General features: G+C 37.1%; 1 long non-coding RNA gene across 3 annotated transcripts in view; it reads right to left on the bottom strand.

Moving 5' to 3' along the window:
- Positions 1-1,644: 1,644 nt before the first annotated feature.
- Positions 1,645-14,366, bottom strand: part of LOC104878053 (uncharacterized) — a 28,396-nt gene continuing 15,674 nt past the window's right edge. Inside the window, exons 3-7 of one of the 3 annotated variants that reach the window (XR_009466376.1) lie at positions 13,533-13,599; positions 5,214-5,281; positions 4,180-4,296; positions 2,813-3,251; positions 1,645-2,150 (exon numbers count right to left, since the gene is read on the bottom strand). This is a non-coding gene — a long non-coding RNA (uncharacterized LOC104878053). Of the gene's footprint in view, positions 3,252-4,179; positions 4,297-5,213; positions 5,282-13,532; positions 13,600-14,366 lie in introns of all 3 variants that reach the window. The other 2 variants (XR_002029349.2, XR_002029350.2) reach the window with 2 other exon arrangements.

Raw genomic sequence — 14,366 nt, 5'->3', positions numbered from 1 at the left:
ATCTTCTCACTAAATTCTTTGTCACTGTACACAAATCATATTTCATATGTGTTCTTCGAAACCGACTCAATCATTGGGACTTCAGAATCTACTTCTGGCACTAATTGAAAGTGATTTTGGTTGTGATTTTTCTAAACAACCAACTCAAAACGAGATACTCGACCATCATGTGAACTCGATGTCAGAAACTGGAGTTTAGCTTTTAATTTCCTTATGTTCCTTCATTATTAGAAATTCCAATGGGGACAATAAGAAATCCTTAAGACTATATATCCACTCAAAACCTTTGTTTTTCAATCAAGATGTAGAGCTCCTTTCCAAAAAATTCCTCAACTACAATCATAGGAGCCTCACTATCGCCAATTTCTCCACCCACTTCGACAGGAATATTGCTTACCTTTTGATAAGCTGTATTCTCTTCCAAAAACTATTCAGACCCCCAAAACGAGCCACCCTCTTTCCTTTCTGTTCTCTTTGCTTTTCTTCTCTGAATATCTTGCTTTTTCCTCCCCCGTCTAACTCCTCCCAAAATCGATGAATGCTCCTTTACATGAAAGAGATCCCAGCTCAATAAACTTTTCTTACTTAACTCAAAAGTACCCTGCACCCTCATAGAAATCAGCCCCAAGAAAATAAAGACCGCCTCTGTTCTCTCTCACGGCTTCACCTCATTACTCGGAAACTTCACCTTTGCCTCACTCTCTCTCTCTTAGACCTTGAAAACTCCTCAAAACTCATTCCAATAACCTTAGAATTACCATAAACTCATAAAAATGTCCTCTACCAGTTTGGAACTCCCAAATACATATACACCCATGATTCGCGTGTAACTCCAATTGGGTCATTTAATCAAAAACATTTATAAAACCTATGACCTCATACTAATGTAGCAAAGCTACTATAGTATAGTGGCTCTAGGGTCGAACTCTGGGATGGGTTTTCATTCTACCAGTGATATACTCAAAATTAGAAATTGGATTTAATGATTTCCTTGATCAAAAACTTAAAGTTTAAAAGAAAATAAAATTTGATTTGAAAGTGTTTAAAACTAAACTAACATAAACTAATTAAAAATGGAAGAAAGAAAGTCTCCCGGAGCTAAGGGTTGCTAGGATCAAGTTCAGAATAGAAAGTGGAAAATTCCGGATTTTTCTCCTCGCATTGGGGATTTAACCTATAGTTATTTCCCGAACCGGTATAGGTTTGACAATGAAGATTTAATCCATAAAAGGTCAATAGAAATGGTAGTCAAGGTCCATTAATGGCTTAAGACACTATGGGTCTTCACCTTGAATCACTTTCCAATGACTCGTACATGATAACTAATGGACTAATATGGATCTAGCAATAAGCATCCATAAAGACCTGAAGCTTACCATGTATTGGTCATTCAAAGTGATTCTAAGGGGTTTAAAGCAAAACTTTGGATTTAGAAGCCGTTTATGAATTCCAACTACCTGAATTTAATGCATGGAAGCTTTCCACCTTTTCATCTGGACTTTTCACCTAGCTTCCTTTACTCCAAGAAACCGAAAGTTTAGCCTCTCATCCTCCGGGCAAACATCCTTAGAGGTTGTTTGGCTTCCGAGAAAAAGAAAATAATAAAGAGAAAAGAGAAACGAGAGAGCTCTGTAAAATTCTAAGTGTAAAAACGTAATACGTATTCTATATCTTCCAAGAGGTGATTTCCACCCCTTTTAAAGTCTTTACAAAAGCAAAAGCTTATGATTGGTTAGTTACAAGGATAATAAAGGAAATTACATCACAAAATACAAAGGAAAATATCTAAAGTGGAGTCGGCAAAGGCAGAGCAAAATTCGCAACACGCATGGTTATGCGAATGTTATGCGAATTTCGCATAACACCTTGTGGAATGCGAAATTTTCGCATAACCTGGAGCAGTTGGCTTCCGAAGGCCATATCTTCCTCATTTCAGCTCCAAATCGTACACGGTTTGAAGCGTTGGATTCTTGACTTCCAGAGCTTTGAAATGGTATATAGCATGTAAAAAATGGACTTCGGGAAGTGCTCCAAAAGTGTGAAAGAAGACTGCAGCTGCTACATCTTGATTTTTTTCACTTTGCTTCTCTTTGCTTCTCTCCTTTGCTTGACTTGTCTTAATGATCCAAAAAGCTGTCAAAACATTAAAACTAGCCACAAATATGATTAGAAGACATTGCTAGGTCCTTAACATGCCAATTGGACTAAAGATGGAGAACTACTACACAAAAGTGCTTAAAACATAATGCATTAAAGGTGTAAAATAGCACTTTTTGGGTAGTAATCAACCCATCACTTGATTCAAAACAAGAATTAACCTCTTTTGTTTGAGCTTTTCCTCAACAGTTCACTCAATAACCTGAGCACATCTTCTTTCCTCTCAAACCTCACGCTACCCCAATAGAGGACTTAGAAGAAAGTGTACACAGGAATAGATAGCAAAGAAAAAAGTGGAGTAAAAGATAACCAGGGGAAAGGCAACAGAAAAACAAGCAAAAGTTTGCAAAGCCTCATTTCATGCAACTTCCATAGGCTTGGAATGGGCGGGTATTCAAAGTGAGAGTAGAACATAAACAGGGGCATGACTTCTAGCATCAAGTTTAAAGATGGACCTATATTCAGATTGCTTTCAGATGGAACCAAAGACATCAAAAGGAAAACTAAAATAGTGTAAATATGCAAGCAACTAGTCTCAACAAATCAAACTGTGGCCCTTAGCATCCACACCAAACAGCAAGAATAAATTCTTAGAAACAGCCAGAGAATAAAGAGTAGAATGCAAGCAGCAATAACAAAATCTCAGAGAACATACCTGGTAATCTACACTCCAATTTCTCGACTTTAAGTTGTCTTCAAAACCCTCAAAAGACTGGTGAACACGAGTTCTTTTTCTTCTCACGAAGGCAATGAAAAATTCTTCCTTTCTTCCACTTCTTTTCTTCCTTCTCTCTTTGAAAAAAATCTCTTTCTCCCCTTTTAAAACCACCAGCCCGTGGTTTTTATGGCAATTTGCAGCCGTCCATTTTGAAGTCGTCCTCCTTTCTCCAAATTCTCTGTTTCCTCCATCAGAAAAATTCTTTTTGGATTTCAAAAAGAACAATCCGTCCATATCACCCAAGGAGTCCCACATTTTTCAACTTCATCCATCTTCAACTCTCCAAAGGTGATCTTCAATAATGCCCAAAAGAGTTTCTTTCCTTCTCAAAGTCTTACAAATTTCAAAACTCTTCCTCATCTGTTGGTAGATTTCCCTATCAAAGCATCAAATTATTAAATCAAATAAATGAATAAAGATTTTAGAGAATGATAAAATAATAATAATAAATAAATGAGTAAATAGCAAGATAATAAATAAACAAATAAATAAGTAAATAAAAAATAGGTGATCGATAAAAATAAAAATAAAAATAAATAAATAAATAAATAAAAAATGAGCCACACAAGCCATGCAAGTCATGTAACCATGCAAGTTATACAAGTCATGCTAAGAATGTCTAATGGGCCAAGTGCACCTAAGTGACCTAGATGGGCCTAAGTGACCTAGGTGGGCCTAAGTGACCTAGGTGAGCCTAAGTGATCTAGGTGGTGCCTAATGGGCCAAGTGTACCTAAATGGGCCTAAGGTGAGTCCAAGTGGGCTTAACTAAGTCTAACCTAAAGTGCACCTAAGTGAAGCCTAATCTAAACTCAAATAGCAGCCAAGGTCACAATGAGGAGCTGGATAAACCCCTCAACCAAAGTCTCCAAGGTGGCTTAGAAAAGATAAGCTACATGAGTAGTAATGGGCCACCAGGGAATTGCTATAAAGTACCGAACAAACACCTAATAAGATATGTGCTAGGAGGACAAAATGGAAGGTCTACACTCACTTATCAATAGTTCTTCCAGTGAATATAAGGGGGAATTATCTAGAATACTTCCCAACACCAAATTGATCGCCTAGATACTGTATTTTGTTTGAGTCAAAGACAATCAGAGCCTTCCAAAGCTAACAATAGTCCAGTCTGAATATTTATTCTAATTTTTTATAGATCCCATGATCAAGAAGAACTGCATTATTTTCCATGACATGAAAATTTGATAAGGAAGCTGGAGTAGCAAAAGTTAATAAAAAATCTCGATACAAAATAAATAAGATTTAAATATTTGATTGGCATAAAATTATCAATCACTAACATACCTAAAGAAAAACTGCTCCGACCTTCTGCTTTTGGAGAAACTAAGATATTACCAGGATGTAGATCTTCATGCGGAAAATTGTGGATGAATATCATTTCAGCAAACACTTCCACCAATGCTTTTGCAAATTGCAGCAATAAAGCAATGTAAGCCAACCAATAAATGATATTTATTTTATTGCATCTAGATAAAGAAAGGAAGATCTTTAAACATCATATGCCACCCAATAATTTAGGGACATCTCATATAATTTAACAGATCAAGGTTCCATTTGGATCTAGAAAACTATGATGAAAAAAGAGAACAAAGAAACAAAACAAAACAAAAGGAATCTCAATTTCTATTTTTGGTTGAGATGGAAAATACAAAGGAAAATGAAATATAATAATGAAAATTATTTCAAAATTTGAATCATTTCAAATTACTAATCATCTGCTTAAAAGAAACTGAATTGGGTGAAAGAGTAGAAAGAAAATTTATTTGAAATCAAACTTGTTTACATTTTCCTTCTATCTTTCCCCTATATTTATCTTTCCTAAGTCTCTGGTATCCAAATTTTGCCGGAAAGACAAAGAAAACAGAAAATGAACAATGGATGAGGGTAACATGGTGCATTTTGATAAAATTTTGCATTAATAGGTAAGTGTAATGCTACATTTTAAGATAAGGGATTCTCTGGCTTTGAGATTATTTAGAAGCAAAATGAAAAAAAAAAAAAAAAGAAATTTTCCTTTGTGGATTAGAGAGATGTTCTTTTCAAAAGACATAAACACTTCAAAAGGTCAAGATATTTTCTTTTCAATTTTCCGCTGTAACTCTCCCACATAAGTAGAGAAAAGGAATGAATTTTTCTCCCTTACTTCTCTCTTTTTTCTTCCTTTCTTTCTTCAATTTAGATAACCAAGTAGAGTTCACAGTGACCAATCTTATGTGCATTGTGAAATATAGATAGATATCTTCAAATGGAAGAATATGGAATATTCAGATATACAATAAAGTTACAAAACAAAATTTCTTTTCAATTTAAGGTCCAACCTTTCTTGGATTTATTCCACTTTTCTTCAGAAATTCCAGGTCATCAATCTAAAAGCTAAATGAATTTCCTGTTAATAATAAATAAACAGTTAAAAGTCTAAAGAATATAACAACCAAAATAGCCTAAGATAGATATCTAAGCTAATACAAAAACATATGTACATATATGACAGAAGTTAGATGAAATTGGTCTAAACTTTCTGAAATTTAAATCATAGGAATTTTCAATTGATTTATCTAATCATTGTAAGATATTTTGTCCGTAAAACTTAACTAGTTTCTAAAGTGAATAGAAGGGAATTTTTTGCTATAGTGATGGGATGACAAATACCCCAAAAGCTCGAAATAGGAAGTTAGCATGAGAATTTCGAATTTCTAGTCGTAATGATTAAGTCAGGAAAATGTTAAAGGGGGTAAATAAAAAGCATGGATGAAATTTCAAATATATATATATGTAATGCATAACTTTTAATAACATAGAATCTTAACTATTTTAAAAATTATATTAATAGATCTTTGTACTAGCAGCTACTTTCCTTTTTCAAAATGTTAAAAGGGTTAAGTAAGGACTATTTTTACATCTATGATTCTATAGTACAATAATCCTCTACGTTTGCTAGTGTGTCAGACATGTCTTTAGATGTATTAGTGCCCAAGCTCTTTGATGAAAGAATAGTGAAAGTTTATGTTAGTATTGAAGTTGTCTGGCGTTCTTCTGTTTCAATGATATTAGCATAGTGCAAGTTGTATTAGTGTCGGTGCCTGTTTGTTTCTCTGATAAGCGTAGTGCTCCTTGTTTTCTTGTTTCAATAGTTAATAATTATAGCAATCACTGGACTTATATATATATATATATATATATATGTTAAAGACTATTTTTACATCTATGATTCTATAGTACAATAATCCTCTATGTTTCCTAGTGTGTCAAACATGTCTTTAGATGTATTAGTGCCCAAGCTCTTTGATGAAAGAATAGTGAAAGTTTATGTTAGTATTGAAGTTGCCTAGCGTTCTTTTGTTTCAATGATATTAGCATAGTGCAAGTTGTATTAGTGTCGGTGACTTTTTGTTTCTCCGATAAGCGTAGTGCTCCTTGTTTTCTTGTTTCAATAGTTAATAATTATAGCAATAACTGGACTTATATATATATAGAGAGAGAGAGAGTCCTAACTCTAGTAGGAAATAATTTTAATAATGTTAACTCTAACAAAACTTTATTACTAAATAATAATAATAACCCTAAAATAAATAATAATAATCATAAATAAATAAATACTATTACTTCCTGTTTCTATCACTTCATTAATTTACACCTATCATTAGTACATAACATAATATCTTTATCTCCATCACTCAGATTCTGGTGGCCCCTGTTTTTGTTCACCACCTATATTCTACAACTGCACTTCTCTACATTATTCTGAAAATATCTAAGAACCTGACCTTCAGTGGACAGTTTACACACTGCATGCTATATGATATTGGAAAGAAATGAAGTTTGAAAAATAATTTTTTATCAAGAAAGAACTACTTTTTAAGTTCAAACAAATTAAAATATATCCACTTTCTTTAATTCAAAATCTTTTTCCACTAAGAAGGGATTATTTTAAATTGTCTTTCTTTGTAAAGAAAAGGATTACATTCAAAAGCAACTGAATTGAACTTCTAAGAATCCTTGTGTTAATAGAAAGGATCACTTTACTCCTTTGATTTCTCTAAGGCTAGTCTTCTTTTCTATAGATTCTCAAAAATAACATTTTTTGAACTAAAACCTTTTTTTCATTAGGGGATTATTTTAAAATTGAAAATAATTAATTTTGAATCGCTAACTCTTTATCACAAAAAGGAAAAGCAACTAAGTTCAACTTTTAAGAGCCCTTTTATTAAGAGAAAAGATCATTTTATTCTTTCAATTTATATAGGGTGCTCTTTTTACTGTACAATCAAGGGTCCACTTACACTTCAAAATTCAGTTTCGATTTTCAATAGGGCATAATCATGTGGTAGGTGAGCAGCCGTAAAAATTAAACCTAGGTGTAGCTATAATTTCATACCAACAAATGTTCTTCTCCCCCACTCCCCAACCAAAACTTATACATAGTTCACGGTCAAAATCAGATTGTAACTAAGAGATAAGGCACTATCTTAAATGAGTAATACATGATCCTGAGACTATTTGAGGAGATGGTTGCTTTGGAGGTGAGAAGAGGTTTGAAGGGTGGTAAATGTTGGTTTGTAGTGGAATCCAAGACCTTTGAAATCTCCATTGAAGTAGTCTGAGGTAAACCTAAAGGGATTATTTTGGAAAAGAGTAAAGGCTTTTCCTCTTAGATAAGATTTTGAGAAAGAAGTTTGGGCTACTTGCTGGAAAGTGTGGAAGCTTGGTGTAGAGGACATTCAAGTTCAAGGTGTCTAAAAGTTTGGGAAGATGGGGGAAGAAAGTTCAAGTTGAAGTATCGATCGAATGAAGCTGGTAGGTTTTTACTCCGCTCTGTGCGAGATGTGGAAGCTAAGAAGTATTGTCTCGTTTTTCTAGAGGTCAAAGGTTTAGTTGGGGGACGGTTCTTGTTGGCTAAGAAGTTGAAGGCCTTAGGAGTCTCCACTCTAGTAGTGAGCAAAGTTTTTTCTAATGTTCCCATCTTTGAAAAGGTTGGGTGTAGTTTCAAAGAGAAAGTGAAAGGAACTTATGCAGATGCTACGAGGGTGAAGATAGGGGAACCAGGAGAGTCTTTATAGCTGCATTTTGGGGATCAAGAACTTATTTGCATGGAAGAGTAGTTAAGTCACTGCTTGGTTGGTTGTTTTGGCAACAATTCAGACTCGATTCCTCCTCTGTCATCCTTGAAGGGGTGGGTGCATGCCCAATGGGCTTTGAGGGGGGGTTCAAAAATCTCCAAGTTGGGTGGGCCCTTTTGCTGTTCGAGTTTGAGAATAAATGTGAGGCTGATATGGTGCTTTTAAGGGGCAACAAATGGTTTAAGGAAAGAGTTTCAGCTGCAAAGATGGGGACCTGAAGTGGGATGTTTTTGGAATGGAAGCCATGCTAAGGAAGTTTGGGTGAGGATTGTAGGACTCCCTCTCCATTTTTGGAGCAAAGAGGTTTTCAAGAGGATTGGGGAGAGCTATGGGGGTTTTGTAGCCATGGATGAAGAATTTTCTCAACTGCAATGGGCACGTAACTTGGTGAGAGCCACTGGGAAGGATCTGTTAGGGTCATTGCAGGTGGTGGTCGATCACACTTGTTTTGCGGTTCATCTATGGTGGGAAGCCCCTCCATGGGCTTGCAACTATGGATGAGGAAACAACTCTTTTTTCTCAGTTGCAATGGGCACGTATCTTGGTGAGAGCCACTAACTGGGAAGGATCTATTAGGGTCATTGCAGGTGGTGGTCAGTCACCCTTATTTTACGGTTCATCTGTGGTGGGAAGCCCCTCAATGGGTTTCTCAGGTAGTGCCATGGGTCAAGTCTTGTAGAAGTGCAAGGCAAAAGGTTAGGGATGAATTTGTGGGTGGCTCACGTGATGGTGGAAGCGTGAGGGAGAGCCAACCTGTTGATCAAAATTTTGGGTCAAAGGAGAAGTTTGAGTATGGAAGAAGGAATAGGAGTGTAGTTGGTGCAGCGGGTAGGCCGACCAAGGGTATTGTTCTGGACTCAGATTTTCTTGGGCTTGGTTCTAAGACAGCTAGCTGTGTGGAGAAAAAGAGACAAGAGGTTTTGGGCTCAAGTGAGTGGGTGCAAGAAAAGCCCAAGGGTGGTGCGGGCTGGGTTGTAGGCTCTAACCCCTCCAGTCTTGTGGATGTGGGCTTGGCTAAGGGCTTTATGCGGCCTATTGGGCTTAAGATTAAAGAAGCCCATCCCCCTTTCCTATTTAGGCGACTCTTTTCTCCTAGAACTCTCCCAAAGACCGACATGGGAGCACCGGGGATGGAGCCGATGGTGCTGGCTGACGAAGACTTCACCGTCGGGGGGTCATTCTCAAGTTGACCGACCCTCATCGACGAGGCGCTAATGGCAGAAGCCTTCAGGTACCCCATTTCTGACTCCCACTCTTTTTTTTCTTTGGGGTTTCGGGGCTATTCTTCTATTCTTTTCTTGGGGGCCGACGAAGCTCTATTGGTGCCGGAGGGGGCTTCCAGTGGATCAGAAGGCTCAGTGGCAGTGGCGATGGATTGGGATCCTCTACGAGTAGTGTCGTCTGAAGATACTTTGGTCCTTGATGGTCGGAAAGAGCCTCCTTGTGGTTCGGTAGATAGTGATGGCGCAACTCACCTTGCCATTATCTCAGTTGGGTCAGTTTTGCGAGGCCACTGGTAGAGATGACTGATTTTTAACTAGACGAGGGGGAACGGGATGAATGATGGAACTCTAGCTACCTCGTGAAGTTCAATCGATGCCTTGGTATGCCGATGGAAGGTTTTGAAGAGGAAATTTTGTACCTTTTGAGGAGGATGAAGGGGAGAATTTATCAAAAGAGGCAAGATGGGGTGTCTAGAAAGACAAAATCACTATCTTCAAAATCTATTAGGGAACTCAAGAAGTTAGAGTGGACAGTGAGCTATAAAAAAGCTAGGGTTGATATCGGATTGGGTAATTCTATTGGGGCTTCTATGTTGGGGTGCAAATGAAGATAAGATTATTATCCTGGAATGTTAGAGGGGCAAATGACAAAGATAAAAGGAAGATAATAAAGTCGTTCATAAAATCTCAAAGGGTGGACGTGGTTTGTTTGTAAGAAACCAAAATTAAAGAAATGACCATTGGTCTTGTGCGTAGCCTTAGGGTGGGAAGACATTTAGATTGGAGTGCAGTCAATTCAAGGGGAGCAGCTCGTGGTATTCTGGTGTTTGGATAAAGGAGTATACTCAATTTCGTGTTGTTTCAAGAACTGTGAGGATGGGGTTTTGTGGGAGTTTACTGGTGTGTATGGTCTAGTGTGCAGAAGGAAAATAGAGGACTTTTGGGAAAAGCTTGGGGCAATAAGAGGCTTATGAAGCGACCCTTGGTGTGTAGGTGTTGATTTTAATATGATAAGATTTCTTAGGGAACGTAGTAGGGGAAGAGGGTTATCTTCAATAATGAGGAGATTTTCAAAAGTATTAGAGGATTTGGAGCCGAGGGACATCCCCTTGTAGGGGAGTGCATTTACTTGGAGGGGTGGACTGAATAACCAATCCCAATCCAAGCTTGACCCATTTTTAGTGATAGATAACTGGGACAGCCTGTTTGATGGGTCTGTGCAAGGTGTTTTACCCAAATCGGTTTTAGATCACTTTCCCATTCTGCTAGATGGAGGAGGTATGAGGAGGAGACCCTCTCCTTTCAGATTTGAGAATATGTGGGTGGAGGGGTTCAAAGGTCAGGTTAAGAATTGGTGGGTGAGCTTTAATTTCACTAAGACTTTTAGTTTTGTTTTAGACGCAAAATTGAAAGCTTTAAAAGCAGTCTTAAAGACTTGGAATAAAGAAGTGTTCGGTTTCATTAAGGCTAAACAAGGAGAAGCTCTCAACCAGGTTATGTATTGGGATGAGAAGGAGAAAGTTTCAGCCCTGAATCTGGAAGAGTATGAAGCTAGAAAAGAGGCTAGGGAGTCTTATAAGACTTGGATTTTGAGGGAAAAAATCTCTTGGAGACAAAAGTTAAGAGAAGTGAGGTTAAAGAAGGGGGACAATAACACCAGATTCTTCCATAGGATGGCGAATGCTCATAGTAGAAGAAACCGATTGTCCAAGGTGAAAGTGAATGGTTGTTGGTTTACCGAGGAGAATGATTTAAAAGGTAGTGTGGTTGGGGCGTTTCATAATCTCTATTCAAAAGAAGGAGGATGACGTCCTTGTATTGACAGGTTGTCCTTTATGGGGTTAGGTAACAATGAGGTTGAGAGGCTGGAGCTTCCCTTTTTGGAAGAAGAGGTGTTTGCAGCTCTCTCAGATCTAAGCAAGGACAAAGCTCCAGGTTCGGACGGCTACACTATGGCATTTTGGATTTTTTGTTGGGATGTTGTGAAGGTAGAGCTTTTGGGTTTTTTTAGAGACTACCATTAAGGGGGCAGATTTGTAAAGTCTTTGAATGCAGCTTTCCTGGTTCTTGTTCCTAAGAAGGGAGGTGCAGAAGATCTAAAAGATTTTAGGTTGATTAGTCTTGTGGGCAGCCTTTATAAGTTGCTGGCCAAGGTGTTGGCTAATAGACTTAAAAAGGTAATGGTGAAGGTGATTTTGGAGTCCCAAAATGCCTTTGTGGAGGGTAGACAGATTTTAGACATAGTTTTGATTGCAAATGAGGTCATGGACTCGATGTTGAAAAACAATGCAGGTAGTGTGTTGTGCAAGTTGCATATAAAGGAGTATGATCATGTGAATTGGAAGTTCTTGATTTCAGTGCTTAGAAAGATGACCTTTGGGAAGAAATGGATTAAATGGGTAGAATAGTGCATCTCTACTGTGAAATTTTTTGTCTTAGTAAACGGATCTCCTTTTGGTTTTTTCCAAAGTTCAAGGGGATTGAGACAAGGAGATCCCCTGTCCCCTTATTTGTTCGTGATAGTCATGGAGGTGTTTAGTTGTCTCCTGAGGAGGGCTATTAGTGGGGGCTACCTATCTGGTTGGAGGGTGAGAGGTAGGAATGGTGAGGGGATTTTGATCTCACACTTGTTATTTGCTAATGATACTTTTGTGTTTTATGAAGCGTCTCAAGACCAGATGACTTATCTAAGCTGGTTTCTTATGTGGTTTGAGGCTTACTTAGGTTTGAGAATAAATTTAGAAAAAGTGAGTTAATTCCGGTGGGCAAGGTGCATAATATAGCGGACTTGGCCTTGGAGTTGGAGTGTAAAGTGAGTGATCTCCCTTCCCGCTACTTGGGTCTTCCTTTGAGGGCCCCCTTCAAATCAGTGGCAGTGTGGGATGTCATTAAAGAGAGATTTCGAAAAAAGCTAGCAATGTGGAAGAAACAATATATCTCAAAAGGAGGAAGACTCATTCTAATTCGAAGCACTTTGTCTAACATGCCTATCTGTTTCATGTCCCTTTTTTCCATGCCAAGACAAGTGATGTTGAGATTAGAGAATATTCAGAGGGATTTTCTCTGGAATGGTGGAGCTCTTGTGCAAAAACCGCATCTTGTTAAGTGGAGCACAGTTTGCTTAGAGAAAAGGAAAGGTGGTTTGGGTGTGAGAAATCTCTCTCTGATGAATTTAGCTCTCTTAAGCAAGTGGCATTGATGGTATGCCAATGAAAGAGGGGCCCTTTGGAAGCAAGTCATCAGTCAAATGTATGGTGAAGAGGATGGGGGTGGCGCTCTAGTGAAGTGAGTGAGAGATATGGTGTGGGATTGTGGAAAGCTATTAGGAAGGAGTGGAACTATTTGAATGGTAGGTTGGCCTACCAAGTGGGTAATGGGCAAAGAGTGAGATTCTGGATGGATAAATGGTGTGGAGATGAGCCACTTTGTGAGTCCTTCCCTTCCTTATTTACCATTTTTTCATCTAAGGAAGCTTGGGTGGTGGATGTTTGGAACCCGGATGGTGATAGGGGTGGATGGACCCCCTCGTTTCCTCAAGGGCTTTTAATGCTTGGGAGTTAGAGTTGGTGACGCATTTTCTGCAAAAGATCCAAGCTTTTAGGGTAGAAAACTTTATAAAGGTAAGTTGCCTAAGTGGATGGAAGTTGGCACTTCACCTGAAAGTAAAGTGCTTGAGCCTTAGGCATACCACTTTTTGAAAAAAAAAATTAAGAACCCTTTGAACATGTGCTTTGACCAAATCGAAAAATCCTGATAAATTGAGGAAACTCAAGAAAAAAATAGATACATGGGGAAAAAATTCAGAAAATATCCAGAAATTTCAACCAAGAGATATAGCCCCTAATATTTTCTATCGAGATCCACTGACACATGAAATATCAATGACATTTTACTGAGTTTCGACAACATTTTCATCACTACTTCTGCCTAGAAGTTCCTTAGGTACGCCTTTTAAAACCCTGCATCCACCTCTCTATTTTTTAATTATATTGATCATTTCATCGTGATATTCAGGGAACTACTTCTGTAATGGCAACCTTTTCACTAACACCAACTGCTATGACAAACTTGATTTAAACAATGCCTCCTACTATGCCAAAGTTTCCTTACCATTCATTCTATTAATAAAATGAATTAATTTGTTAGAACATGTACAAATCAGGGCTATAGAAGAAAGAAAAGAGAATTCCAAAAGCAAAAAAAAAAACAAAAAGTTAAATAGTTTCCCACCAAAGCAAGAAAAATTATTTATGAAAGAAGAAAGATAAAACTTCTCAAAATTAATTACAAAACTAACCAAGTTCCAAAGCGATAGCCGCAGCAAATTCTGATACTGCCCACTCAAATCTGTATGCAAGAAAAAACTGTAGAACGAAGAGAAATAAAAATTCTTAAAGCAAATGAAAAGTGTTTGGCAACAAAGATACAAATAACTTGGCAAAGTACTAAAAAAATTCACCAAAAAACGAAAAAAAAATTCAATGCAGAAAATGCATAAAAGCACTTGTCCATCTCAAAAACCACTGAAACCAAATATTTCTTAAAAAGAAAAAAAAATACCCTAATCGCCTAACTAGGTACAATTTTTTCTTTCAAAAAAATTCATAATTATCCAATTTTAAAGAAAAACAATACCCCATTTCACACTGTATAAACACTTAACCTACCACATGGCAAGCTTAGTTTATAGATCGGTGTCCATTGACCAATTTAAGAGATCAAAACTATAGAAATAGTAATAAGAGATGGCATAGCTAAAAGTTTGAGATGTGGATATATGCATAATCTGAATTGTGATGTTATATAAGAGGTTAAGGAGTTGAGGTAATGGGGATGAGTCTCCAAAATCAGAGATGAAAATGTTGATATCAACAAAAATACTCTTGTTTGACTGTACAAAAATATCAATGAAAATATAGATATTGGCAAAAATGATAGAAATCATGGAAATTGGCTCTAAAAAATGGAAATTTTGAATGAAAATATGAGAAATGTTAAGACGATAAATAATGTACTAAGTACACTAGTTCTTTTAATAAAATATGTATAATAAACTTAATGCAATGGTCATTAATATGATATGTGCTCATAACAAATATGACTTTAAAAGTGAATATCAAATATTAACACA

The sequence above is a fragment of the Vitis vinifera genome, chromosome 8 (assembly GCF_030704535.1).
Source record: "Vitis vinifera cultivar Pinot Noir 40024 chromosome 8, ASM3070453v1".
NCBI classification, from domain to species: Eukaryota; Viridiplantae; Streptophyta; class Magnoliopsida; order Vitales; family Vitaceae; genus Vitis; species Vitis vinifera.
This window is presented reverse-complemented; position numbering and strand designations above follow the sequence as displayed.